Source organism: Triturus cristatus, chromosome 8 (genome assembly GCF_964204655.1).
Source record: "Triturus cristatus chromosome 8, aTriCri1.1, whole genome shotgun sequence".
NCBI classification, from domain to species: Eukaryota; Metazoa; Chordata; class Amphibia; order Caudata; family Salamandridae; genus Triturus; species Triturus cristatus.
Window position 1 is genome coordinate 299,330,269 of NC_140591.1, and position 27,527 is coordinate 299,357,795.

Genomic DNA, 27,527 nt, shown 5'->3' on the forward strand with positions numbered 1-27,527 from the left:
AGTGTAAATTTACATCAATTTTTGCTCTGGGCCCCCAATCAAATTTTTTTAAGGTGCTCTCCCTCTACAGATTTATGGCAAGGATTGTGTAGCCTTTCTGAGATCATTTCAAGGGTACCTTTTCTTTAGCACATAATCCACACAAAATGGAAGAGTTATACAAGAACAAACGCATAAAACAATTACCAGAAAACACTGCTTCTCATAAATAGAGTTTTGTGAGCTCCTTTCACTTGCCGGTCTCAATGGAACTGCACATGGTGCACTAATCATAGTTGTGGTCCTGAGTAGAAGTCTGTCTCCTCTGCCTCCTTCACTCCTTCCCCTACATACCTAGCAATATTTCCAACCTTGAAACAGGCTTTATGTGCCTTTAAGAAAAAATAGTTCCTAAGTGTTGTCCCTCTCTTTGTAGCAATCAATGAATATGAGCCTAGATGCCTTATTTATAAAGGAAGACAGTCATAATTTTGATGATGTGGGCCCGTTACATCCATGGGCCCTGGTGCGAATGTACCTGCTTCGCTAATGATAGCTACTATGTGTAGCTATTCGCCACTTCTTTGCCAGCAGGCTGCCTCAACTGCCCTTTGTAAAAACGTGGGCACCCATCCTTCCTCAACATTCCTCTGATGCCCAAGCTAAGGTGTCTCCTCTGCTTCAAGTATATCCCTCACATTACTGAGAGGCTCGAATTAACACTGGCACAGCAAGGGTGCTCTGGGCCCCTAAACAAGCAAGGAAGGATAGAAAAACAGCTTTAATGGGGGTTTAGTTCACCACTGAAACCCATGGGCCCAAGTGCCACTGCACTAGCAGCACCTGCAGCACCATTGTAATCTACAGGTTGTCTCCTCTGCCCACTCCACAGGGCCATCACTCCTAAGCCTACGGCCCAAAACATGCTGCCTGTCCTTTACACATCTTGCACGTCTTTTGCTTTGTCCTTGTGCCCAGCTCAGAAAGGGTGACCTGGGCCCTTGTGCTAGGAGGAAAACTCTGTGTGTAACAGAGGTTGAAGTGGACAGGATCTACGGAGACTGACCTACCTGTGCTTTCTTCATTTGAAAAAAAGAGTTCCCGTACTTTTTGTTAAAAAAACAACCACCTCTGAACAGTTAATGAGTCTCTCGATAAAAGTTAAAGGGCTGAGGACTTTGGTCTCCTGTGCTGTTAAGCCTAGGGTGGGACAGAAACCTAAGGAAGAAATAGGCCTGCTCACCAGAGTGCCTGCTACCTGAAATAAAAGTAAATGTGTGCAATTGGTTAATCACCAAATGTAAAGGGTGCTAGGGAGTCAGTACAGGCTTTAATTGATGCAGCCACTTGACGTTGCACAGTAATAAAGATTTATTGTTTCTGGGAGGAAATGTAAGGGTGTTATCAGCTGAATTCCAAAATGGTTCCTTTTAATGGACATTTATCAAAATGTTGATGCTAGGCACAGTCTGATTACGAATTACTAAAACATATACTTTGAAAGCACTTGTTTTATCCTAAATGCAAAGGACCTTATTACAAGTTTGGCAGTGGCGGTCTGAGCGTGGAGAGCTTGGCGATTCAACTGCTGTGTTATGAGTTGGGCAGATTGGCTTTGCGAAAACTGCAGCTAGACTGCCGAGACCACCAGCCGACTGCCGGGCTCGTGGTCAGGGAAAGGCAGCAATACAGGGGAACTGCACCGCTATCCGTATTACAGGTTGCCTGTTCGACAAGCAGACCGTGGCAGTCTGACCGCCTGCTTCAAGGTGGCGGTGACGAAGGGTTCGGGGTGCGTACTCACCCCTTTCTTGTTTTTCCAGGCAGATTCCGACATGGATCCTTTACTCCAGAACCCCCCTTCACAGCAGGATCTTCACCCCTAGGATTATGACCCTGTTTGTGGCGATCTACAGGTGAACCCTGGTAATGGGTATATGGTATTTTTCCACATAAATCATGCATATGTGTTCATCCAACACATATTCAGACGAAAATGCATTCACAGGCATAGATATATGTAGTAAAAATATTCACCACCATTGCAAGATCTCTGTATCCACACCGCTGACACTGTGTCAACTCATAATATAGCGGTCTTAGGGACCACCAGCACTGTGGGCTACTGGCGGGGCCGAACGCTGTTCACTGGCGGTTGGACCGCCCAACTCGTAAAAAGTCCCTATATCATTTTGCTGCAGATTGTCTTATACTGTATTTAGTACAACTTTAAAATGATGACACATATTCACATTGCTTTGTGTCACAGGCTGGAACCTTGTAGCACTGTAAATACAGAAATCACTATTCCCCTTTGCACCAACTAGGATTCAATTCAGTGGCTATCTGATCGCACAAACAGACATCTGCAGTGATTGCATTAACCAATTTAGGTTTCATAATGTAAAAGTGAGCATTTCCCTCCAGTTAGCTCAATTTGCATTTCTTCTTCATCTATGGTGTGTTAATTGTTTTTTATGGAATTTCGAGAAATAAAATATACATATATATGACTGCACCACATCTTGATTCCCAACAAACTAATGCCCTTATGTACCAACACACTTCCCTATAGACAAAGAGGGGCTCATTAGGATGTCTGTCGGAGTCATTCTGACCGACATTCATAGTTTAAAGTCTGACCACCTAATTACAATGTAGGCGGTCGGAGTTTAAACTGGTCGGTCATTCCAGCTGGCTTCCGACAGGCTCATGGAGCCCGTCCGCCAGTTGGAAACTGCCACATAATCCCTTATGTACGGCGTTTCTGCTGAAGGGATTATGATACTGGTTTCCGACAGGCTTTCCATGTTGGGCTTTCCGACATGGAAAGCCCATCGGAAAGTGACTTAGGGGGCCCTTAGCAGGGTCCCCATCGCTCAGTGGCCTCGATTAGGGAATCCAGCTGCAGCACAATCTCCCATAGAAAAATGAGAGTTTGCGACCGTACCATGTGCGTTTGCATATTAATACAATGCTTGAAACTGCCGACCTACCATCAGTTGCCACACTGAAATGGTGATGCGCGGACTCAAGTCTGCCCAACATCGTAATTATTCATAAATCCATTTGTGTAAATCCATTTGAAGCTTTGGGTTCCAAACTCGATTCTCACACAATGTTTGTGGAAGATCACAAGCTTAAATCCAGGAAGCTAATCTGACCCCAATTACAACTGAGGTTGGTGCTATGTAAAATATGCAGAAATCGAGATAAGGCTAACAATGTGCTTGTTTATATTTTGCAAATCATCAAGAAATAGCCTGACCTTGTGGTATGTTCTTGCAATGAAAAGTAAATAAAAACCACAGCAATGCTGGCATGTACAGACAGAGACCAATAACTCAGAAAAAATTTAATTACTTGTCACAGAATAATTAGAACACATTCATGCCCTGGCACAGAGGATTCTAATGTAGCTTTATGCTCTTACTATCCTAAAAAAGAAAAGGAACATTAAAGAAAAATGATGGGTCACCGATTTTTTAAAATGGGACTTTTGAAGTGATGTTGATTTAAAATCACAACTTGTTTGAGGAACATTTCACAGAGATAAACGAGTTTTATCAAAAAGAAAGCGAGAATAAGAAAATGCAGTTATCAATGATTCTGAATGGGAAAACACAGACAAGACCAACTCCAGAAGCAACAAACAAGATACCAAAATATTAATGGAGATGGCAGAAAGTGCCTAGATTTCCGTGAGTTATTGATGCACAAACATAGACAGAGGATCGTTTAACCTAGTACAGTTGAAAGCGAAATAGAAAATATGCTTCAAGAGAAGACAGACGGCATGAATCCAAAAGGGCTGACTGCCTTTGCCAGCCTTACAGCCTATAGTATCCAAGTCAAATACTAAGACTATAGTTGAAGTACAAAAAAATTCAAAACAATGGAATAATTATTTAGCTAAATATTAGATTTTTCAATGTTCTCATAAAAATTGGATAATTGCCTTAATATAAGGAATTCATTTTTTAAATGTGTTCAAAAGGAAGCGTGACAGGCCTATTCCATTTCTATTGGCATTTAAATTACATAATTAATCTTTGCAATGCTTTATTTCATATTTCTATGCAAGCAACTGTTATCGCCGTGTGTTCTGTAGCTTAACATTCACATCATTTATTTCCAGAGAAGATACCTGTGAACAACTTTAGGGAGTGCCATTTAGTCTTATCTATGTCCCTAATCTCTATGTCTAGGGATCAGAGGCAATTTACTCATGGTCACATCACAGTTTCTCCTAGTACATGTGATCCACACATTATTTTTAACGTGGAGTTACTTTTTTTTGCAATTTTGGAAACTAGTTGGGTGATATTTCATGTTCTCTCTTTACGATGCACCATGCGCTAAATTTGAAATTATCTTTCTGAGAATGAGTTCACAATTTACACAAACCTTTCTGTTTCATAACTGAACAACTATTACATATTAACAAGCAGAAAACTCAAAGTTTCTCAAGTATACTTACACATTAACATTTCAAGTACAATTGCAATTTGTTTGATTGACGGTAATGTTACTTACTGCTCCTCCCATAAGGATACAGTGGTGTTCTTTCCTCTGGTGCTAGTGACAGAAAAAAATTATAATTACTTCCCCTTCAAATGTCTCACATAATCAGTTCAGCTATATTTACAGAACTTACAAGTGCATTAGCCATAAACAAGCAGTCTATGTGCATAGACGTAAATTAACCCAAATACCAGGGGTAGCGGAAGTGACATCACGCACACTTTGACAGCCGATGACTTCAAATGAAGTGATGTCACATGACCTTTGACCCAGATGACATCATACGAAGTGAGAACACTAGTGTTGTTTTAAAAAATATACAATAAGCTGAATATTTATAAAATAGCAAGAAAGGTACTAACAATGATAAAATGTAGTTATTTACCACCCATTATAATAACTAGGGAGCTGCTTTATGTTTTGGTGTATGCATATGTGTGTGTGTGTATTTGTGGAAATAAACAAAGGTCACAGGGGCATTATAGTTAGGCTCAGATTTAACTCGTACAAAACCAGAGAAATTCAGTTAGCTGAGTTACCTATAACTTATGCCCCCGCCATGCACTGCTTACAACCTCACATATTACTTCACTTATGACATGGTCAGTGACCTCACTGATGACACCTCAAATGCTATCACAGATGACATCACTGGTGACATCTCAAATAACATCACTGATGACATACTCCACAGAACCACTCACAAACCCACTCACACCCCATACAACCTCTCATATGCCCACTCACACACCCACACAACCACTCACATATGCATTCACAGACTCATAGCAGTATGCACATACCCACTCAATCCTCCATAGAGCCACCCACATACCCACTCACTCGTACAGTCAATCATACAACCATTCACTCACCCACACAGCCACTCATACAACCAGTCACTCATCCATACAGCCAGACACAGCCACACACTGACCCATACAACTACTCACACACCCACTTATTTACCTACACAGTCACTCACACACCCACTCACTCACCCATACAGCCTTTCAAACACAGCCACTCACTCATCCATGCAAGTACTCACACACCCACTCGCATACCCACACAACCACGTGCATATTCATTCACACTTCCAGACAAGCACTCTCATGTCTGCTGACTCACCCATATAGTCCTTCACAGAGACACTCACTCTCCAATACAACCACTCACACACCAACACACTTAACTAAACACTGACTGAAACAGCCACTCAGTCATCCACACAGCCATTTACATACCCAGTCAGCCATTCATAAATTCATACAGACACCCACTCACTCAACCAGTCACTCACACAGCCACTCTCTCACCCATAAAGCCACTGACACACCTACTCACTCAACACCATAGTCACTCACACGCCCACTCACCCACCCACCCACACAGCTACTCACATGTCTATGTTTACACCCATACAGCCACTTACACACCCATACAACCATTCACACACCCAAAATACCACTCACATACTCACTCACACACCCAAAACACCACTCAGATACCCACGCACACACCCATACAAACACTGATACAACCACTCAATCACCTACAGACCTAGTCAGAAATCCATGCACTCATGCCTACAGCCACTCACACACCCATACAGCCACTAACACACCCACCCACACAGAGATACAGTCACACACCCACTCAGATCACACATATTAGATATAGTATCACTCATTAATAGTACAACTAGTATACTAATCAAAATGTTGTAGTAGGTTAGTATATATGTTTAGTTCTCATAAACTCTTCAAAACACTCATTTGATGATGTCATCCATGATGCCATTTGAGATGTCATCAGTGATGTCATTGAGCATGACCACTGACCGCCTCTTGTGGGTTCCGGCATTGCTATGACAGATAGGAGGCTGCTGAAAGGCAGCTCACTGTCTGTCAAAGCAATGTTTCCATCAGCTTCTCTGCACGCATATTTGCGTGCAGAGAAACAGATGAAAACTCTGCTTTCTGCAAGCCGGTGCTGTCGACAGCACCAGTATGGTGGGAGCAGTCATCTGCGTGGACCAACTGCAGCGTTTGTTTTACCCCTGGGGAGGTGGTGGGCTGCGGGGAAAAGCACGGGCCCTCGCATTCATTTACATATGCCCTGGGGAGTTGGCAGTCCCTCGAGCTGCGTAAGGGCCCTATGGGGCCACCAGCATACATAATAAGAAGTGCCCTCAGGAGGTCATTACCCACAAATACAAAGGTGGAAATGCCTATTTGCGAATTCACATCTTAGCAGTTATTCAGCTGGAAAGTAATAATGGTGTATAGTACAATGTGGTGCTCTCAAAGCAATAAGTCTCCCTCCACCCTTCAAGAGACAAGAAAGAAACTCTAAGGAAAAAGATCTCCGTAGAGTTTACAAATGTTATGCACATATGCCGAAGCACACCAAATTTAGTCCATATTGTAATATAAGTAAGTGTCCAATATAATGAGCAGAGGAAGTCCGTAAGAAACTATTTTCTCTTTATTTTCTTCTCAAAATCCAATTACAAAACACACTGGCAGCTGACACGTGTTTCGTCCAAAGGACTTTTCTAGGCAAGTTGTTATATTAAGGGACTCCCGGTACCTTCAGAGGCAAAATATCGGTGGTAATAGTGTCAATGCCACGGTTTCTATGTGCTGAAAGGACCTGGGTATATGTGGGTAGAAGACCAATTCCTAGCACCTATCATATAGCCATTCCTCTGGCCATTCCTCGGACTTCCTCGACTCATTATATTGGACACTACCTATATTACAGTATGGACTAAATTTGGTGTGCCTCGGCATATGTGCATAGCCCTCAGGAGGTGACAGTCCCCGGGGCTTTCATAAGCCATAGGAGAGGGGCCATGTGCCTCCTCCTATTTTTATGATATGCCCCCGGGACATGGCCCACACTGGGTTATTTAAAAGCAAGTGCAGGAGCACCTGCATGCTTTTTAAAACGTTTTTGCCATGAATATTGCAATTTCACTGAAAGTTTTTATTATATTTCTTTTTTGGCCATGTTGGTGTCCCTCGGGGATCCCTGGACCAACTTTATGGGGTCAGGGTATTCCTACCCTGCCCCTTTTTCTTTTCTTGCTTTACATTTTTGTTTTAAGACTTTGTTGAAGCCGAGTCCCTATATGGCTGCCAACACTTTCTGGTAGAACTGTTAGCAGCCAATCAGAGCTCTGCATTTCCCTGCACGGGCTCGTCTTTTTTCGCGAAGTTGTCGCGGCTAGAGATATCACTAACTGTATTTTTTCACATTTCTCAAAAACTACTGAACGGATTTATACCAAGTAACAAATAGAACAATCTGCGTAACCAAATCTACCTTTCTAACAATTTTTGTGGAATTCCATCATGCAGGTCAGGCTGAAGTCATTTTGACCGGTCCTATTGGAATTAACATGGGAAACACACCCTTTTTTTAAGAGCATTTATCTCAGCCCCCACTTCACGAATTGCCCAGAGACTGTCCAACGATTCCAAAGTTATAGGTAAATCAAAAAGCGCTTTTCCTACTGGAAATATGGCCTTAACTATAACTACATACTGGCGACCATCAGTAGGTCAGCACGGGGTCTGCATTTCCCCAGCAAGAAATGCCTTGTCCAGGAGACTGGCTCCCTCTGGTGACTTGTTCATCGGTCCCCCCTCACCCCGAATATGTGCCTGGTTAGTAATCATTTTTATGTGTTGCCAGTCATTTAAGACATTATAAATTTAACCGTCAAGAGACTATCTACGCAATGATTTTCCCCAATGGTTTTATGTTTGGCCCATGCACCGTATTCATGACTGACAATGCGTATAAGTTGTCAACTTCCGCTAGTAGATGTTCGTCAGGATGCAATATGGGATTGGTAGTCCCGATGGGATTGGAGCACACTCTGGGAGCTTGACACTGAAGTCAATAGTCATTCACTGTATGTAATTGGCTCCCAAGGTGCCGTGGCCATTATCTTGTCCCTCTGCTACTGATGAACTGAACTGGGATCTCTGCATTTGCAGCATGGAAAGAGCGAACATTATTCCAACAGCAGAGGTCAGAGATCAAATACCGGCGGACTTTTTTTTAGCAGTTTGGAGGCATACTTTGCGTCTGAGGTTATATCTAATTGACATTTTAAAAGACATATATCAGCATGGTTTTTAATTAATGAACTAGATGTGGATTTTAATTTTCAGGAGATTCATTACGAGAGTATCGTGGTGCACATTTTATGTTATGTGTATTCCCAGTAAGGCGTGTGAGATGAAAGAATTTGTTTGCAAATCCATATACCCAAGCAATTAATACAATTGTAATTCATAGAAGTTGTTTATTTACATTATGCAATTTACATACCACTATTTGTTTTTATCTATGATTTCGTTGGTATTTATGTTTAGAGCGCTTTCAAATTCTGCATAGGGTTTATATTGGTAGTGCATGCTTGATAGTATGTTGTCTATGTCTACCAGTGCCTTAAGTGGGATAGACACTATATACACTGCCATTTGCAATGGCGCCAACCTGATTGACAAAGGCTTCCAGTAAGCTGAAACGCGTCACTCTCTTACCTCGAGGTTGAGGGTGACTTGAGACAATAAATGTTGCCGTATCCTGAGCAGCCTCGAGTCCGTGCCTTCTTCTGTAGTTTTCTATGTGGAAGCTGTTTATATATATATATATATATATATATATATATATATATATATATATATACACATACATATACATTTACATAGATAGATAGATAGATAGATAGATAGATAGATAGATAGATAGATAGATAGATAGATAGATAGATAGATAGATAGATTCACTGAAAAAAAAATAGGTTTCAGGCACGTTATATTTAGTTGGACATTTCACTCGTACAAAACCAAAGAAATTCGTCCGTTATAGTTAGTTCAGCTAACTATAACTCGCGCCTCCGCAATGCGCTGCTGATGACGTCACATATACATCATTCATGACATGGTCAGTGACATCACTGATGACATCTCAAATGACATCACTGATGACATCACTGATGACATCATCCAGTGACTGTGTGTTTCTATAAAGTTTAAATATATTTTATATATATATGTTAAGGTGTTTTGAAGAATGAGTGGGTGTATAAGTGTCTGGATGGAGAATTTAGTAGGAGAGTGACTGACTGTATAAGTGAGTGAATGAATGTGTCTTACTGAATGCATGGGTTAGTGACTAAACGGTGTGAATGTCTGTATCAGTCTGTCTGTCTGTTGTTGTGTAAGCTGCTGCAAGGGTTGGTGAGTAGCTACATGAGTGTCTATATAGGTTGATTGGTTGCCTGAGTGTTTGTATGGCTGCCTGAGTGTGGGTGGTGTGTGACTCTCTGCATAGATGTGTGAGTGGTTGATTCACTGGTTTTATGGGTGCAAGAGTGCATGTGAAAATAGTTGTATGGGTGGGTGAGTGTGTGTATGGGTGTGTTGGTGAGTGAATGGATGTCTCAGTGGTACATGTGCGAGTAACTACATATGTAAAAGGCAGTTTATGCGAGTAATGGTATATATAAATAACTATATGTAAGAGTCAGTGATTGTGAGAGTGGCTGCATGGATGAGTGTGTACTTGTATCAGTGATTCTATAAGAGAGTAATTATGTGTTAGTATCTGTATGAATAAGTGAGGTGGTGTCTGTATAAGTGAGTAAATGGAAGTATGATTGATTGTTTGCATGACTGACTAGGCGTGTGAGTAACTCTGGATGTGTGGTGGTGTGTGAGTGTCTGTGTAGGTGTACGAGTGCATAAGATAGTGTTGTATTGATGAGTGACTGCATGTATGAGTGACTGTATGGGTGAATGAGTGGATGTGTGTGTACACCTAGGAATCAGTCAGTGCGGATTTAGTAACTGTTATTGGTGTGTCTATTGTTTTGAAAATGGTAGTCTGTATTTTAGAGTGGGTGTATCAAAGGTTATATTAGGGTGTGAGGAGGTGCATCATATTTTCACGTGGATGATATCATCAGTGATGTCATTTGAGATGTCATCAGTAAAGCCATCAGTGATGTCACTGACCATGACATGAATGATGTAATATGTGACGTCATCAGCAGTGCATCGTGGGGGCGCGAGTTATAGTTTTCTGAACTAACTATAACGGCTGAATTTCTTTGGTTTTGTACGAGTGAAATGTTTAACTAACTATATCGTGCCTGAAACCTATGGTTTTTTCAGTGAATTTCAAAGGTTTTTTAAATGCTAATTTCTAACTATAACATATCAGTTTCATTTCCAGAGTGGTGGAGAAAGGTGAGCGTGGCCTTCTAAACACCTCTTAGCAATCCCACTGTGTGGAATTTACTGGAGGTAACAGGAGGAGTAGTTAGTCCCCAACGTCAACCTTGGGGGCCAACTACCCCTTTTATTACCACCAGTATGTCCCACACAGCAGGATTGCTAACTTCTTATGTCAGGCCCCGCCCCCTCCCTGCACCACTGTGCAAACACGCCCCCTAGCACATTGTAAATTGGGGGATTAAGTCCCCTTGAATCCTGAGGGTCCCTGGGGTCCAACTAGCCCACCAGATACTTCCAGTAAGCGCCACAGAGCTGCTTTACAGAGAGGTGGTCCGAGGCCATGCCCCTTTTTACACCTCTCTGCAACCCAGCTCTGTGGCGCTTACTGGAAGTATCTGGTGGGCTAGTTGGACCCCAGGGACCCTCAGGATTCAAGGGGAGTTAATTCCCCAACTTGCAACACGCCAGAGGGCTTCAGGAGGGGGGCCGCTCGGCCCCCCTCCCAACATGTGTGAAGCCCCGCGGAGGTGGTGGTACCCGGGGCCGGGGGTCCGCTATGGAACCCATATTTCAATATTAGGTGCCCCGGGGAGGTGGTGGTCCCCGGTGCAGTGTGAGGGGGGCTTGAGCCCCCCACACTAATTATTTTTTTTAGCTCTGGGGAGGTGGCGGTCCTCGGGGCTCAGGGGGGGGCCCCACCCATTTAGATAAATGCTCCGGGGAGGTGGCGCTCCCCGGAGAAGCGTGGGGGGGTTGGGACCCCCCACACATTTCTTTAGAAAGCCCTGGGGAGGTGGCGGTCCCCGGGGCTACGGGGGGGCTGTGTACCCCCCACATTTAATTTAATAAGGTGGTGGTCCCCGGGGCTGCGGGGCCCCCGCAACATAATTTATAAGTGCCCCCGGGACCTGGCCAACTCGGGGGCTTTTTGAAATTGAAGCACAGGCTCGTTTTTTTTATTTTTGGTCCGGATTCGTGCACCCAGCGCCAATTCGGCAGATTTTTTTTTTTTAAATGGTTTTTTTTGGCTGGCCTGAGCAGGCCCAGGGGGTCAGGGTATTTTTACCCGGCCCACTTTTCTTGTTTTTCATGCTTAATTCTCTGTTTTCTTGTGACTCGTTTTTATCGAGTCTCAAGATGGCTGCCAACACTTCCTGGTTTGGAGTGTTGCCAGCCAATTAAAATGAAGCGCGTGGTCGGGAGGAGTCGCAAACCCACCGAAGCCATAGATATGGATATTTCTATTTTTGATTTTCACAGCAACTACTGAACGGATTTGCACCATTTTACAAAAGGTGGCTTTCTGACCCAAGCACTACCTTTTTGCCAAATTTGAAGTCATTCCGTTCAGCAATTTGGGCTGTAGCCTTGCCTAAACTTTCCTATGGGAAAATGATTTTTTGACTCTTATTTTTTGCATTTCTCTGCAACTACTGAACGGATTTACACCATTTTAAAAAAAGGTCGCTTTCTGAACCAAGAGCTACTTTTCTACCAAATTTGGTGTGATTCCGTTCAGCAGTTCGGTCTGTAGCATGTCTCAAAATTTCCTATAGAAATGAACACACGAAAAACGCGTTTTGGGACCCCCTTTTTTTCTCAGCCCCCGCTTGACGAATCCCCCCCAAACGTTTAGGATAGGAGCTGACCTGGATAGAATTTTTTGGGGAGAATTTCCCGAAGATTCGTCAAACGACACCAAAGTTTTTAGCAAATCAAAAAATGCTTTTCCTATGGAAACTAGGTTCTAACTATAACTACCTACTGGTGACCGCCAGTAGGTAATATATATATATATATATATCACCTACTGGCAGTCGCCAGTAGGTAGTTATAGTTAGGACCTATTTTCCATAGGAAATCCGCAACATTCTATTTGGAATAACGTTGGCGTCGATTGATGAATCTTCGCGAAATTTTCCAAACTTTTGTCCAGCTCCGATCCGCTCCTGAAAATTTCACGATGATTCATCAAGCGGGGGCCGAGAAAAAAGGGGGGTCCCAAAACGCGTTTTTCCCATGCATTTTCCCAAAGGACCTGTTGACGCAGCTACAGCCCGAAGTGCTGAACGGAATTACACCAAATTTGGCAAAGAGGTAGTCCTCAGTTCAGACTTGTGCCTTTTGCTTAAATGGTGTAAATCCGTTCAGTAGTTCCTGAGAAAATCAAAAGTAAAATCACATATGTATCTGGGCGGAGCCTAACCACACATCTCATTGTGAGATCTGATTGGCTGTCAGCACTTCATCCAAGAAGTGTTGGCAGCCATCTTGGGTCCAATATACATGATAGCACCTCTTTAAAAAGCATTGCAGTTAATAGAAGGTTTTAAGACTTTAGTTACATTATAAATCATTTGTTGATGGTACCATACTCATTTTAGGAATTGTGGTGTGTTCTAAGGTGATTTTACCATGTAAAAAAGCCTTCTGCTGTGATATCATGAATCATGTTTGAGAGGTTTGGAAGGTGATCTATAAGCTAAACTGAGAGCATATTTTCTGTAAATTCACATTATCTTTCTCAGTCATGTGAGAATGAAGTCTGACATTCTCAGTAAAACATGTACATCCAACAAGGACAGAGACTGTCAGTTGATTCCTTTGTGTTCAACTGCAGCTTCCCAGAGTGTTCTAAAGAACAACTAGAGCGCTAACAGTCCTACTTATGACAAACGTATGGCACACCTGAAGCCATCTTGGTTGGAATAAAGTGGTAACTCTTAAAACATTTAATTTAAAAAGGAACAACATGAGGGGGTTCATTTTGCCATAGAATGTATGATTAGTGCTGCAGAATGAAAAATTAGGGCACATTTTGAGTGACTTTTCAAATCCTCTTCTATTTCATTAAAACAATTCTGAAATGCAGACTGAAACATGCACTTTCAATACCAGCAGCAGACTTCCCTGGTGAGCAGTAGTTTTACTGCAGTTATCTATTAAGCAACTAGAGTGCTAACATTCTGAATTTATGACAAAGGTGTGACACATCTGAATGCCTTCTTGATGGAATCAAAGTAAAAAACTGAAGGTATTTCCTACTGAGGAGACTGTAGTAAATGAGGAAATTAGGAAACTTGATAACAAATAAATCTCCCAAGATGGCCACCAGAGACAAAAGAGCCCAAGTGCACAAATATCACCCAGATGTAGCCCACATGTCGCCCAATGACAGAAGTGTGCAAAACACTTATTTTTTGTGTATTTGCAGTTTTATATAGTGCAGACTTGTCAGGTATTGGAGTGCTTTACATGAGCATTGCTGACATCACACAAGATTAAATTCATTTTGGTTGTAGACATGGGGAGATTAAGTGATTTGACCAGAATCGCAGAATGTTGAGCTGAAGCAGAAACTCCAACCTGGTTCCCCAGTTGCAAAGTCTGCAGCTCTGGAAGTAACACCACATCCTCTCCCCTAGGTGCAACATTTAATCAAGTGGTCAATTGGATCAAAAAACATAAAGATTACAAATAATTTAAAAGTTCTTTGTCGCTATTTGAAAACTCAGAAAATATGTCATCATTTTAGTTTTTTAGAGCACTAACCATAATTTTGATGCAAATAAGACCCTCTCATATATGTAATTTCTAAAGGAAATAGTCTAGGTATTACAGTTCTGATTACATCAAGATGACGTCAGGTGTTCCACACTTTTGTAATAAATATAGAATGTTAGCAATCTAGTTGTTCATTCAATCAACATTCATTGGGATACTGTTGAGAGGCAGAGGCCAGGGGCACGGACTCTGAAAATTTAAGGCAGGTAGGAGAATGCAGAGGCAACAATTTGACCACACTGGGCAGGCAGGAAGGGCAGTGGCACCACAACAGACTATGGAGGGCAGTGGAAAGGGGGGCAGGGGCAACAAACCAACAGTACAGGACTGGCAAGAGAGGCTGCGGCAATATAATAGACCATTGTGGGCAGAAGGAAGAGGCAGTGGTAGTACAACCATACATGCCAACAGACCCGTTTCAGCCAGGAAACGTCCAATGTTTTTAAGCTCAAATGGGCTTTATTTGATCTGTCTCCTGTCTACAATCTCCTCTTTTTCAAAGTAACTCAAAGGGGAAAATCAATACCCCAGTTTTTTTTCAAAATCTCCCTCTTACCAAGTTCAAAATGTTCGCAAGTATGGTACATTGGATCATGGTAGGCAGGAGGAATTGGGGTAGGGACATGGACTCGGATAACAGAGGACAGGAGGGACATGGAGAGGTGCACCAAACTGACCCTACAGAGCAGGCATCAGGGTTTGCAGCAGCACAATACACCACACAGCGCATGCGGGACGGGAGTGCAGCACAACAATACATAGAAAGCAATAGGGAGGGGACAGGACCATGCACATGGACAACAGAGAACAGAGGGGAAAGAGGCAATGGTAGCTAACTGACCATAATGTACAGACAGGAGAGAAAGCTGCAGCATAACAGACCATAAAGGGCAGGAGGGACGGATCATGGGCATTACAATGGAACAGACAAGATAGGAGGGAGGGAATAGGGGTCTGCACATGGAAACAGAGGGCTGGGGGCAAGGGGGCAGGGCAGGAGCAGCAAGATGACCATGGAGGTCAGGCAGGATGGGCACTAGAAACAAGACACACCATGGAGAGCAACAATGAAACTATGATGGCATACACACAGGCCATGGAGGGAAGGTGGGAGGGGGTCAGGGGCAGCTAGCTGACCACACAGGGAAGGTGGGAGGGGCCATGGCAGCACAGAAGACCATGTATGGCAAGCGGGAGGGTTAGTGGCAGCACAATGGCTATGATGGGCAAGAAGGAGGGTGCAGGGGCATGCACAAAGGACCATGGAGGATAGAAGGGAGGGTCAGGACCTGGGCACAGACAAGAGAGTTCAGGGGAAGGGGCCTCACAACAGACCGCGCGGGGCAGGCAGGAGAAGCAGTTGCAGCACAACAGACCAGGGAGGGCAGAAGGGTGTGGCAGTAAAATGGACCATGGAGGACAGGAGGAAGGGGATAGGGGCATGGCATGTGGACAGGCAGGGTGGAGGTGGCAGGGACAGGTTACAGTCATCTGACAATGCTAGGCAGGTGGGAGGAGAGCGGCAGCTCAACAGAACACTCAGAGTAGATAGGAGTGGCAGGTCCATGGAACATGGTGGGCAAAAAGGATGGAGCAGGGGCATGCACAAAGACATCGGATGGCAGGGGGAAGGAGAATAGGGGCAGAAAGCTATGCACAGAGGCTAAGCAGGAAGTCAATGATGGGCCATAGATTTGGGCAATGGAGGGCAGGAGGAGTGGACTGGTACATCATGCTAAATGGAGGGCAGTGGCAGCACATCAGACCATGCATGGCAGGAGGGAGTAGGCTAGTCCATGGATTCAGACAACAGAGGATAGGGAGGAGGTGGATGGGGCAGCAAGCTAACTGGTCAGAGAAGGTGGGTATTAGGGACTTTATTGTTTTTAAAATGTTTTTCTGTGCGAACTACTTAAAATATGAACAAGTATGCAGCATAATCTCACTTTTATTCAGGAAGTTGAGGATGTTTGTGACTGTGACTCTGGGCTCACTTGGCAGAAACACCCCCTGGCCCACCACCCCTTTCGCAAAATGTAATGCCCGTGAAAAGGGTAGGTGGACGCAGTGTTATATAGAACATAGTCCTGAGAGAACGATTGAAAATGAAAACTAGATATAGTATATGGTATAAACTATGCACCAAAAAGTGTGATATAAAATGAACCGGGGCGTGAAATATAATATGCAATACATTGTGCGCAATGACAGATTCATTGGAGAGCGCGAGATAGCACAGGCACTAGCGCGTGCTATGCGATATGCGCCTTGGAGTGTAATATGCACAGGGCAGTGTTGTGTAACCTAACTAGTCTCTAAAGTTTTAATATAAAATATGTGCTGGGGAGTGTAACGTTGCATATGCACTGTGACAAAGATATGGATCCCAGATTGTAATATGTATGGCATAGCGCTGTGCGTTATAACATAGGCATCGAGGAAGGCACGTTAGATGGGGCAATATAACCCATGCGATGGCAAGTGTGGCATGACATATTCACGGGGTGGTGTTACAGTGCACATGGGCTAGAGAGTGTCATAGCATACGCACTAGCTGGTGGAATACAACACAGAGGTGTGAGGCAATCGGCGGGCACTGGTGGGTGTAACACAGCATTGGGCTCAGCCAGGAGCACGCTGTGACTCTCAAGTGAGGTTCGTCTCCTCTCCAGAGAGTAAAATAAAAAGTATTACACTTCCGGTGGTGGATGTGTGTTTTATTAACCGTGAGGGGGGTTTCTTGCATAGTTTGCTCGAATCCCCTTTGAATGGCTTGGTGTGCCTGTATATTAAATGTGCCCGTCAATAGCTACCCATGTTTGTATAAATAAACGACAAGGGTGTCTACTTGGAGAGTATCCACCGACGGGGGCGCCGGGATTAGGCACGGTAGGGCGTCAGACACGTCAGAGCTTTACTAGCGGTGTAAATACATTCCATGTGGATTCATTCTATGCATAGTCGCCTTTTAATGAATATCACGCAAATCGTCATGGTGATAGGTACATACGGTTTGTCCAGCATGTCCTAGGTGTTTCTATAAATATATATTTTTTTAAAATAATAAAAAACAAAGGCCGGCCCCGAGGGATGGGGTCCCCGGGGCCATAAGTGGCCTGAGGAGGGGGGCAACGCAGCCCCCTCCTAAAGAATAAAAAAAAAAAAGACCATTACCCGGGGGTTGGGGTCCCCGGGGCCGATTAAGGCCTTGGGAGAGCCAAATATATTTTTTTCAACAACACAAATTAGGGTGCAGGCCCTAGGGGATGGGGTCCCCAGAGCCAGTAAATTAGAAAAAGAAGGGGGGCCACAACAGCCCTCCTCCTTAAAAAAATAAAATAAATAAAAGACCGGCATCGCGCTAGAGGCCACGCCCCCTCCTTGCAGCACTCTGCAAACGTGCCCCCTGGCCAGTTGTAAGTTGGGGAATTAATTCCGCTTCAATACTGAGGGTTCCTGAGGGCCAACTAGCCCAACAGGTATCTCCAGTATGTGCCAGGGAGCTGCGTTGCAGACAGGTGTTCTGAGGCCACGCCCCTTTTTACACCTCTATGCAACGCAGCTCTGTGGCGCTTACTTGGAGGTACCTAGTGGGCTAGTTTGACCCTAGGGACCCTTAGGATTCAAGGGGACTTAATCTCTCAACTTAGAACGGCCACAGGGCACGTTTACACAGTGGTGAAGGGAGAGGACGGGGCCTGAGGTGACGTGTGCAAACACGCCCTGTGGCGCGTTTTAAGTTGGGGAAATAATTCCCTTTCAATCCTGAGGGACCCTGGGGGCCAACTAGCCCACCAGGTGCTTTCAGTAAGCGCCACTGCTCTGCATGGCAGCGAGGTGGTGCAGGCCGTTCCCCCTTTTTTACACCTCTCTGCAATGGCACTTACTGGACGTACCTAGTGGGCTATTTTGCCCCTAGGGATCCTCAGGATTCAAGGGGACTTAATCTCCCAACTTAAAAAACAGCCACAGGGCGTGTTTACACAGTGGGGAAGGGAGGGGACGGGGCCTGAGTTGACGTGTGCAAACACGCCCTATGGTGCGTTTTAAGTTGGGGAAATAATTCCCCTTCAATCCTGAGGGCCCCTGGGGGCCAACTAGCCCACCAGGTGCTTCCAGTAAGCACCACTGCGCTGCGTTGCAGAGAGGTGGTCTAGGCCGTGCCCCTTTTTACATCTCTCTGCAACGCAGCTCTGTGGGTCTTACTGGAGGTACCTAGTGGTCTAGTTGGACCCTAGGGACCCTCAGGATTCAAGGGGACTTAATCTCCCAACTTAAAACGCCCACAGGGCGTGTTTACACAGTGGGGAAGTGAGGGGACGGGGCCTGAGGTGACGTGTGCAAACATGCCCTGTGGCGCGTTTTAAGAGGTCGTTTTAATCCCCTGCCCTATTATATACTAGGGGCTTACAGAGGAGGTCATGCTGATCACAGGGGGACCCCAACGCATAGTGTTCCCTAGTGTATGTAGGTGTTTTCACTATATTCTGAGTGTCTTTTAACATAGCACTGGCTCTAGGACTGGTTAGTCAGACTCAGTTACCACCAGTATCCGTCTGAAAAAGTTGAGGGTACAGGATGATTTTGCAACAAGGCTTCTTTCTGCTCTTCTGTTTGTTCTTTCTGCACGTTATCCTTCTTCCTGCCCTTTTCTTCGTCTTTGAGGACTTCTGTTGCTTCTTTGTGCATTTCTTTTTTTTCTTTCTGTGCGTTTTTTCTTCTTTCTTCACATATCCTATCTCTGTAGGCATAGTTAGAAATTAGCATTTAAAAAACCTTTGAAATTCACTGAAAAAACCATAGGTTTCAGGGGCGTTATAGTTAGCTGGACTTTTCACTCGTACAAAACCATTGAAATTCCACCGTTATAGTTAGTTCAGCTAACTATAACTCGCGCGCCCGCAATGCACTGCTGATGACGTCACATATTACTCATGACATGGTCAGTGACATCACTCATGACATCACTGATGACATCTCAAATGACATCACTGATGACATCATCCTTGTGATAGAGTGGCAGACCTCCTCTCCCCCTGATATAACCTTTGATAAACACATTAAAAAATAGAAACTAACATTTTCAAAACAATGGACATACCAATATCAGTTACAACAACCTATTCAGTAATTCTAAGATCCACATACACATCCACTCATTCACCAACAGTCCTATATAGTCACTCATACATGTACTCACTCATCATATGTACTCATACACCTATGCATCCTGTTACACAATGCCCCTCATCCATAGAGTTACTCACGCACATAGTCACTCATGCTAATAAAGAATCAAACATCCATTTACTTGCATATACAGTTATACACACACCACCACACTTCTACAGAAACCTACACATGCTTAGTCTTTTAAACAATCACTTATAGAAACACATACTTATTCATACAGCAACTCTTTCAATCTCTCACTCTCACATATACTCACTTATATACACCAATAGAAGTCACAGTAGTTTAAAACATATGTAGTTACTCATAAAGACACTATTGAGACAGTCATTCACTCACTAACACACCCATGCACACACTCATCCACCCATACAGTCCTGCACACATGCTGTCTTCAACACATACAAACAGTGAGTCACTCATTCATGCACCTATGCACTACGTAATACCCCCCACCGAACCATACAGACACTCAGACACTCATACTGATACTTAAAAAAACAACTAATAACCTATATAGACACTCACCAACCCATGCAGCCACTTATACACAAAGTGAGAGACTGATACAGATATTTCCATATTTAAACATTACTCACTAAGCCATGTATTCACTAAGATACACTTAATCAGTCAGTTATACAATCAATTTTTCAAAAACAAATCATCCATTTAGACACTTATATACCCATTTATTCTTCCATCGACCTTGACATATACATATATAAAACATATGTAATTTTCAGAAAAACACACATTCACTGGATGATGTCATCAGTGATGTCATGAGTGATGTCATGAGTGATGTCATGAGTGATGTCACTGACCATGTCATGAGTGATGTAATATGTGACGTCATCAGCAGTGCATTGCGGGTGCGCGAGTTATAGTTAGCTGAACTAACTATAACGGGGGAATTTCAAAGGTTTTGTACGAGTGAAAAGTCCAGCTAACTATAACGCCCCTGAAACCTATGGTTTTTTCTGTGAATTTCTAAGGTTTTTTAAATGCTAATTCCTAACTATAACGTGCCTGAAACCTATGGTTTTTTCAGTGAATATATATATACACACACACAAGAAAAATGCAAATAACCTTAACAATAAGGTCCAACATCTTTCCTACATAAAATAAAATACCGTTGGGTCTGATTCACAAAGATAAACTTACACTTTTGGTCTAACTTTACCTTCTTGAATTGGGCTCATTGTGCATAGATGTCCATGGTATTTAGAACTGTAGTGCATAGCTGCCTAAGTACTATTACATTGTTTGAGATTGTGTTCCACACTAAAAGTCAATATTTTTCAGATTTTTGCTTTTCTACAAGTTACTTAAAAGGACCTCTACTATATAGCCCTGACTGAATAGTACCTTTCAATGAGTGTTATTTCTTTGTGCTTTACTGAATCAGATTAAAAGCCCCATCTCCTTCTGATAGGGTTGTCACTTGACTGTTTTTCATGCCCAAGCCGGTCCATAAATTAGGATAAAAATTACTTAAAGTCTGTATTTGTTCTCTTTACCAATACATATTTAAAACAGTGGTAAATATATAGAAGAAAACACTTTAAAATGTGCTCAAGAATTTCCCTAATTATCCCAGACTGATATTTAAAGTAAACAACAAAAGAAAGGCCATGTTAAAACTAAAAAAAACATGATTTATAAAGATCGAGTTGAGTATCATGTCCGGGCCTTTGCAGGCTCTAAAAACATTAACATTTTGCCAGTATTTTTCTCTTGGAAAGGTGGAAACTCTATCTTCTAGACCTTGGGTACTTGCGAACATTTTCTTGGGGACAAACAGTTTGGTCTATGATGTAACTGGTGACCACATTGATGACAGCAAGGTGGAGGTTGGGCAGGGAGCTGCAGGGAGGGGACAGGGGGTTAGCGGTGAGTTGTGTGTAGGGGAAGCAAAACATATACATCTGGAGGCTAAATTGAACAATGTGAATGCAGAAAACCTGGAATTAATCCTGGCTTCCCCACTTTACCAAATTGTGTGATCAGAGAAATTGTTTTATTTTACTTTCCCTCTGCTTTTCTCATTATCACATATAAGAGGCCCTCAAATTCGAATGAATTCTTCTCAATGCACTGATATAATATGACGTACTAAGGTGAAGAGGTTCTGCATGTTAATTAAATACATTCTTTGAATTCTGAGAATACTTCGTCCTATTTTTACATGTCTGCTACAAGATGTCTTTAAAATTAAGGTGTTCCTTAAGTTAAGCGGTGCAAAACTCCCTAGCTACTTCCTTTCGTTAACACAAAATAAAGGTTTTCACCAATTTAACCTGTTTTTGTAACATATGTTTATTGTTAGTGCTGAATCGAGTAAACAGCAGCCCAGTGCTGATGTTGACCAGGGGGGCGCATGTAAAGGTCAAGAGGGACCAAAAAACACTGCACGACTACTGGGCATTGATGCCAACGAAATTTTGCCTCAAAAATAGCTCCTATCAAAAACTTTGAGCAGACCAAGCATCTTCCGCGCTGACATCATTGTAAATACAGCTATATCGATTTGTACACTCTGTTTAGGTCATACTCTGTTTGCACTGGTGGGCTGATGTATTCTTTGCCTTTCTTGGGACTACTGAATCTGAGGTGGGGCTTCTATGTATTCACAGAGATTTGTCTTCATTTACTTCATTTTTTTCTTTTCTTTCTTTTTCTATTGAAACATGTGTAACACAAATGCTAAATACAGACAAAACGCCCTTGTAATTATGATCACTCTTGTTCAGTCCACAGTTAGCATAAAAAGGACCTGAATACAATAGTGTCTGAAAATTCCTACTACTGTCCAAACCTCTGTATGAATTGTGCGGAGTTTATAGCAGCATGTAATTACTGGGTGCAGTAAAGTTGTCATTTTCCAATACATTTCGGCAAGTGAAAGCTGTCAGAATTTAATGAAGAGATAAGGCCCATCACTTACTGGGACACATGGATTTTGGTGTACTAGCACCAAAATCAGCATGATATTCCCCATTTGGGATTTATTTCACCCAACAAATTCCTAGCACAAGAGTACTGGATTTTACTGGATGTAATAAATTCTGACTACCCCATGAGGTAATTGTAATCAGGCCCAAAGAGTGCACCACAGGGACAGCCCCAATTGCTATTGGCTTTTTTTTTGTATCATTCACATATTTTGCCATCACACTGGGAAGTTATTGGGTGCATTGTGAGTTGCAATATTATTTATAACTTGTTTACGTGTGAGTGCACATTCAGATGGACCAGCACACGAGAGGGAAAGTAGTCCCGCATTTATTTGCCCAATTACATGAAAAGATGTATTGTTATCCTGTACGTGGTTCTTTTTAGGTACGGCTCTAGTTGTCAAGCAAGATATAATGCTAACACCACATTCTACACAACACTCACTATACAGCATGCAATACACAAAAAGGGGATTTGTGGGCATTTTTATTCAGCCATTGGCTGTAGCACAAGAGTTTGTGAATGTGTACATGTTTCAGCATTTAGAGCTTGCAGCATTGGCTGGACAAAAGTAGCTACTTTTTTCATTTAATTTGTATTTAAACTATGTAGTTTAAAAGGGCAGAAACCAACTCTTTTTTGGGGAACCTCCCTGTATGCAAACAGAAGGCATTGCAGGAGAATAGACCATCTCCTTCTGAGTTTCTCATGTAAACTCATAATCGTGACTTTCATGGTCTTGTTAAATCTTTGAACAAGGCCTTTTCTTGGGGAAGGTAGGAGGTAGTGAAATTATAAGTCACACCACAGTCATCCCGCATTGCTTTCAGATAGGCTGACATGAAGTGAGTGCCCCTATCTGAAATGTCCTGATTAGGGAACCCCACGCTGGTACAAATGCCAAGTAGAACTTTAGAAACTGCAGGGGCAGTGGCTGTGCTAAGGGTAGTGGCTTCTGGGTACCTGGTGGCATGGTCCACTACCACCAGGATAAACCTATGCCCAGAGGTAGTAAGTGGATCTAGGGGACCAACAACAACATTCCACATCCTCACCATAGTTAGTAGTATCAAGGGTGTCTTTGGCTTGTTACCTGCTTTGCTTGGCAAGTAACACAGGAACAACAGAACTCCTTAAAGGTTTCTGACATCTGGGGCCAGTACAAGTGGTTGACAAACCTCTACCAGGTTTTACTCTGCCCTGGATATCCAGTCAAGAGGATGTCATAGGCTAGGTTAAGGAGGAATTCTCTGTACTGCTGGGGGACCACCATTCTTCTGGTTGCCCCTGCTTTGGGGTCTCTTGCCTCACTGTACAGGATTCCATTCTCCCAGTCTACCTTATGGGTGCCACTGACATCATCTTTTTCTTGTTTGACAGCTAGGTGGGTCGAGTCTTTTGTCTCTGGCTTAAGTCCTCTCTGGAGGGACCACCTGCTCCTTGAAATTCTTCCTGGTCAGACCAGTCTTTCAAGTGAGCACCCTCTTGCTCAGAGACCAGGCCTTCCCCCTGGGGATTAGTCTTCTTCTGGTCCTGTGGGCTGGCGAAATTGGCCTTCTCAGGATTCCTACCTCTCCTCTTGGTACTAGGGAGTTGGGCCTTACTTTCAGGCTCCCCTACTCCCCGACTCTCTCTTAAGACCTTCTATGCTCTAAAGGAGATACAAAACCACTCAGAGTCTTTTTCTACTCTTCCGTCCAGGCAGAGGTTTCTAAGTCATTGCCATGCAGACACTCCACTGGGCTGGCAGGAGACACAGCTACTTTCATAGTGCCAGTAGTCCCTCCCCACTTAAAGTCTACCACAGCTATGATATGTCAGAGTAGACTATCTGATGCACTTCATCAGGAAAGATGTGACCTGGGGAAATCAGCTTGGCTATAACCATGGTGATGCTGGCACCTGTATCCCTCAAGGCCCATTGATTTTGGCCATTATCTGTACTTTACCAAACTGGCAGGCCAGTGAGCCAAAGGTTCAATTTCCTCCCCACCCAGAGAAACTAGTGTGGCTGCAGTATAACCACTGCAACTCCCAGGAACAACTTCCGCCCCAATCCGTACACTGGCAATTCCCTTGAAACTATCACCAGTGGGTGATTTCTTTGTGCATGCAGGATACGCTTTCTTGTGCCCTGGCTGTCTAAATCAGGTGTTTGTTATCAAATCAAATCAAATCAAATCAAATCAAATCAAATCAAATCAGGTGTTTGTTAAGCACGACTACTCACCTGTAAGGGTCTCAAGGGGCTGGGGGGTGGGGGTGGGGGGATTTGCAGGTTCCAGTCCATCAGGGGAGGGTCTGTCGAAGAGCCAGGTTTTGAGGTTTCTTGCGAAGATGGGGAGCGATGTTATCTGTCTGAGGTGGAGCGGAAGGTCGTTCCAGGCTCTGGCTGCGCAGAAGGAGCGGCCTCCCTATCTAGTCTTTTTGGTGTGGGGGACCACGGCGTAGGAGAGCTGGGCTGATCGTAGGGTCCTTTGGGGTGCGTGGAATTTGAGTCGGCTGTTCAGGTATGCTGGTCCGGTGTCGTGGAGGGCCTTGTGAGCGTGGGTTAGCATCTTGAAGGTGACTCTAGCTTCGATGGGGAGCTAGTGTAGTGTGCGCAGTGTCTTGGCAGGTTGAGGACCAGTCTTGCACCGGCGTTTTTGATGTTCTGTAGCTTGCGGGTGAGGTTTTTGTTTATTCCTCCATAGAGTGTGTTGCTATAGTCGAGCCTGCTGGTGACCAGTGCGTGAGTGACTGTCTTTCTGTGTTTGAGGGGGATCCATTTGAAGGTCTTACGCAGGAGGCAGAGGGTGTGGAAGCAGGAGGACGAGACGGAGTTGATCTGGCGGTCCATTTTGAGCTCTGAGTCTAGGATGATTCCCAGGTTGCGTGCGTGGTCTGTGGGGGTGGGTGGGCTTCCGAGGGTGGGGGGCCACCAGGTGTCGTTCCAGGCATCTGGGTTTGGGCCCATGATGAGTACGTCCGTTTTGTTGGTGTTTAGTTGTAGGCAGCTGTTTTTCATCCATTTGGCGACGGCTTCCATGCCTTCTCGAAAGTTGTGTCTGGCGGTGTTGGGTTCGTTGGATAGGGAGAGGATGAGTTGGGTGTCATCTGCGTATGACACAATACTGAGTCCGTAGGTTCTGACGATGGCGGCGAGCAGAGCCATGTAGACGTTGAAGAGCGTAGGGCTGAGGGAGGACTCCTGGGGGACTCCGCAGGTGGTAGGTGTAGGGTCCGAGAGGAAAGGGGGGAGTCTGACCCGCTGCGTTCTGCGGGAGAGGAAGGAGCGGATCCAGTCGAGGGCCTTATCTTGGATCCCTGCGTCATGGAGTCTGCGTATTAGGGTGCGGTGAGAGACTGTGTCGAACGCTGCTGAGAGGTCGAGGAGGATGAGGGCTGCTGTTTCTCCTTTGTCCAGTAAGGTACGGATTTCGTCTGTTGCGGCAAGGAGGGCGGTTTCCATACTGTGGTTTTTTCTGAATCCGGATTGGGAGGAGTCGAGGATATTGTGCTCTTCGATGAATGTGGCGAGTTGGCTGTTGATGGCTTTCTCGATGACTTTTGCTGGGAACGGGAGCAGGGAGATGGGTCTGTAGTTTTTGAGGTCGGTGGTGTCTGCCGAGGGTGTCTTCAGGAGGGGGTTGATCTCATCGTGTTTCCAGTTGTCAGGGAACGAGGCGGTTTCCAGGGAGCGGCTGATGGTGTGGCAGAGCATGGGTGCGATGGAGTCGGTGGCTCTGTTGAAAATGTGGTGGGGGCAGGGGTCCGTGGGGGCCCCGGAGTGGATTGACTTCATTGTCTTCATTGTGTCTTTGGTGGTGAGGGCTGTCCAGTTGTCGATCGCTGGCTTCAGGGTGTCGGGGTGGTTGATGAGAGTTCAGTGTGTTGGTTGTCTTCGTCGAAGTTGTCGTAGATGCTCTTGATTTTGTGGTGCAAAAAGGTGCTGAGTTTGTCGCAGAGGTCTTGTGAGGGAGGGATGTCGGTGGACTCACTGGTGGGTTGAACAAACTCCTTGATGATGTTGAAGAGTTCTTTGCTGTTGTGTGCATGAGTGGAGATTCTATCTTCAATCGCTTATTTTCTCATTTTTCTGATGAGTTGGTGGTGTGCGTTGGTGGCGGCTCTGAAGTTGTTGTGGGCTTCTGTGGATTTGGTGTTCCTCCAGGCCATTTCGAGGCAGCGGCAAGTGCGTTTGGACTCTCGAAGTTCAGTGGTGAACCATCTAGCTTTCTTGGCGTGGGTGTTGCTGTTTTTCTTGAGGGGGGCTATGGTGTTGGCGCTGTCGGAGATCCATCTGTGCAGGGTTCGGGCTGCGGTGTTGGCGTCGTCGTTTTCCGCGATGGTTGGGGTGGAGTTGCTGAGTGATGAGGTTAGCTGGTTGTCGGTCATTCTGGTCCAGTTTCTTTGTGGGAGCAGGTGCTGGTGTCTGTGGATGGTGGGTGTTCTGAAGGTGAAGTGGGTGCATCGATGGTCAGTCCATGGGAGTTCTGTGGTGTGGCTGAAGGTGATGGAGTTTCCTGTTGTGAAGAGGGGGTCGAGGGTGTGTCCTGCTGTGTGCATGGGTTCGGTCACGATCTGGCAGAGTCCAATGTTGTGGAGGTTGTCCAGGAGGGATGTGGTGCTGTGGTCCAGTTGGTTGTCGAGGTGGAAGTTGAGGTCTCCCAGTAGGGTGTAGTTGGTGGGCACGATGGCATGCGGGGAGATGATGTCCGTGATGGAGTTTGCGAAACATCCGCGGGGTCCAGGGGTTCGGTAGATGAGGGTTCCTTGGAGGGTGGAGGTAGGGCTGGCCAGTATCTTGAAGTGAAGGTTTTCCATCAGGTCTGTGGGCTCGTCGGGGAGTGTGCTCAGGCGGAGGGTGGATTTGTGGATGTTGGCGATTCCTCCTCCCTGGCGGGTGGGGTGGTCCTTCCTGGAAATCTTGTAACCTTGGGGAATGGCGATGGCGATGTCCGGTCCCGAGGTGGTGTTGGTCCAGGTTTCGGTAAAGAATGCTACGTAGTGCTGTCAAGGAGGTCCCAGATTTCGGTGGCGTGTTTGTGGAGGGATCGG

At 44.5% G+C, this 27,527-nt stretch overlaps 1 protein-coding gene across 2 annotated transcripts in view; it reads right to left on the reverse strand.

Moving 5' to 3' along the window:
• GJA3 (gap junction protein alpha 3) overlaps positions 1 to 27,527 on the reverse strand; it is a 654,666-nt gene that overhangs the window by 299,242 nt on the left and 327,897 nt on the right. The window contains exon 2 of one of the 2 annotated variants that reach the window (XM_085621555.1): positions 4,516 to 4,557. The gene's annotated coding sequence lies outside the window, so the exon portion shown is untranslated. The other variant, XM_085621556.1, reaches the window with a different exon arrangement.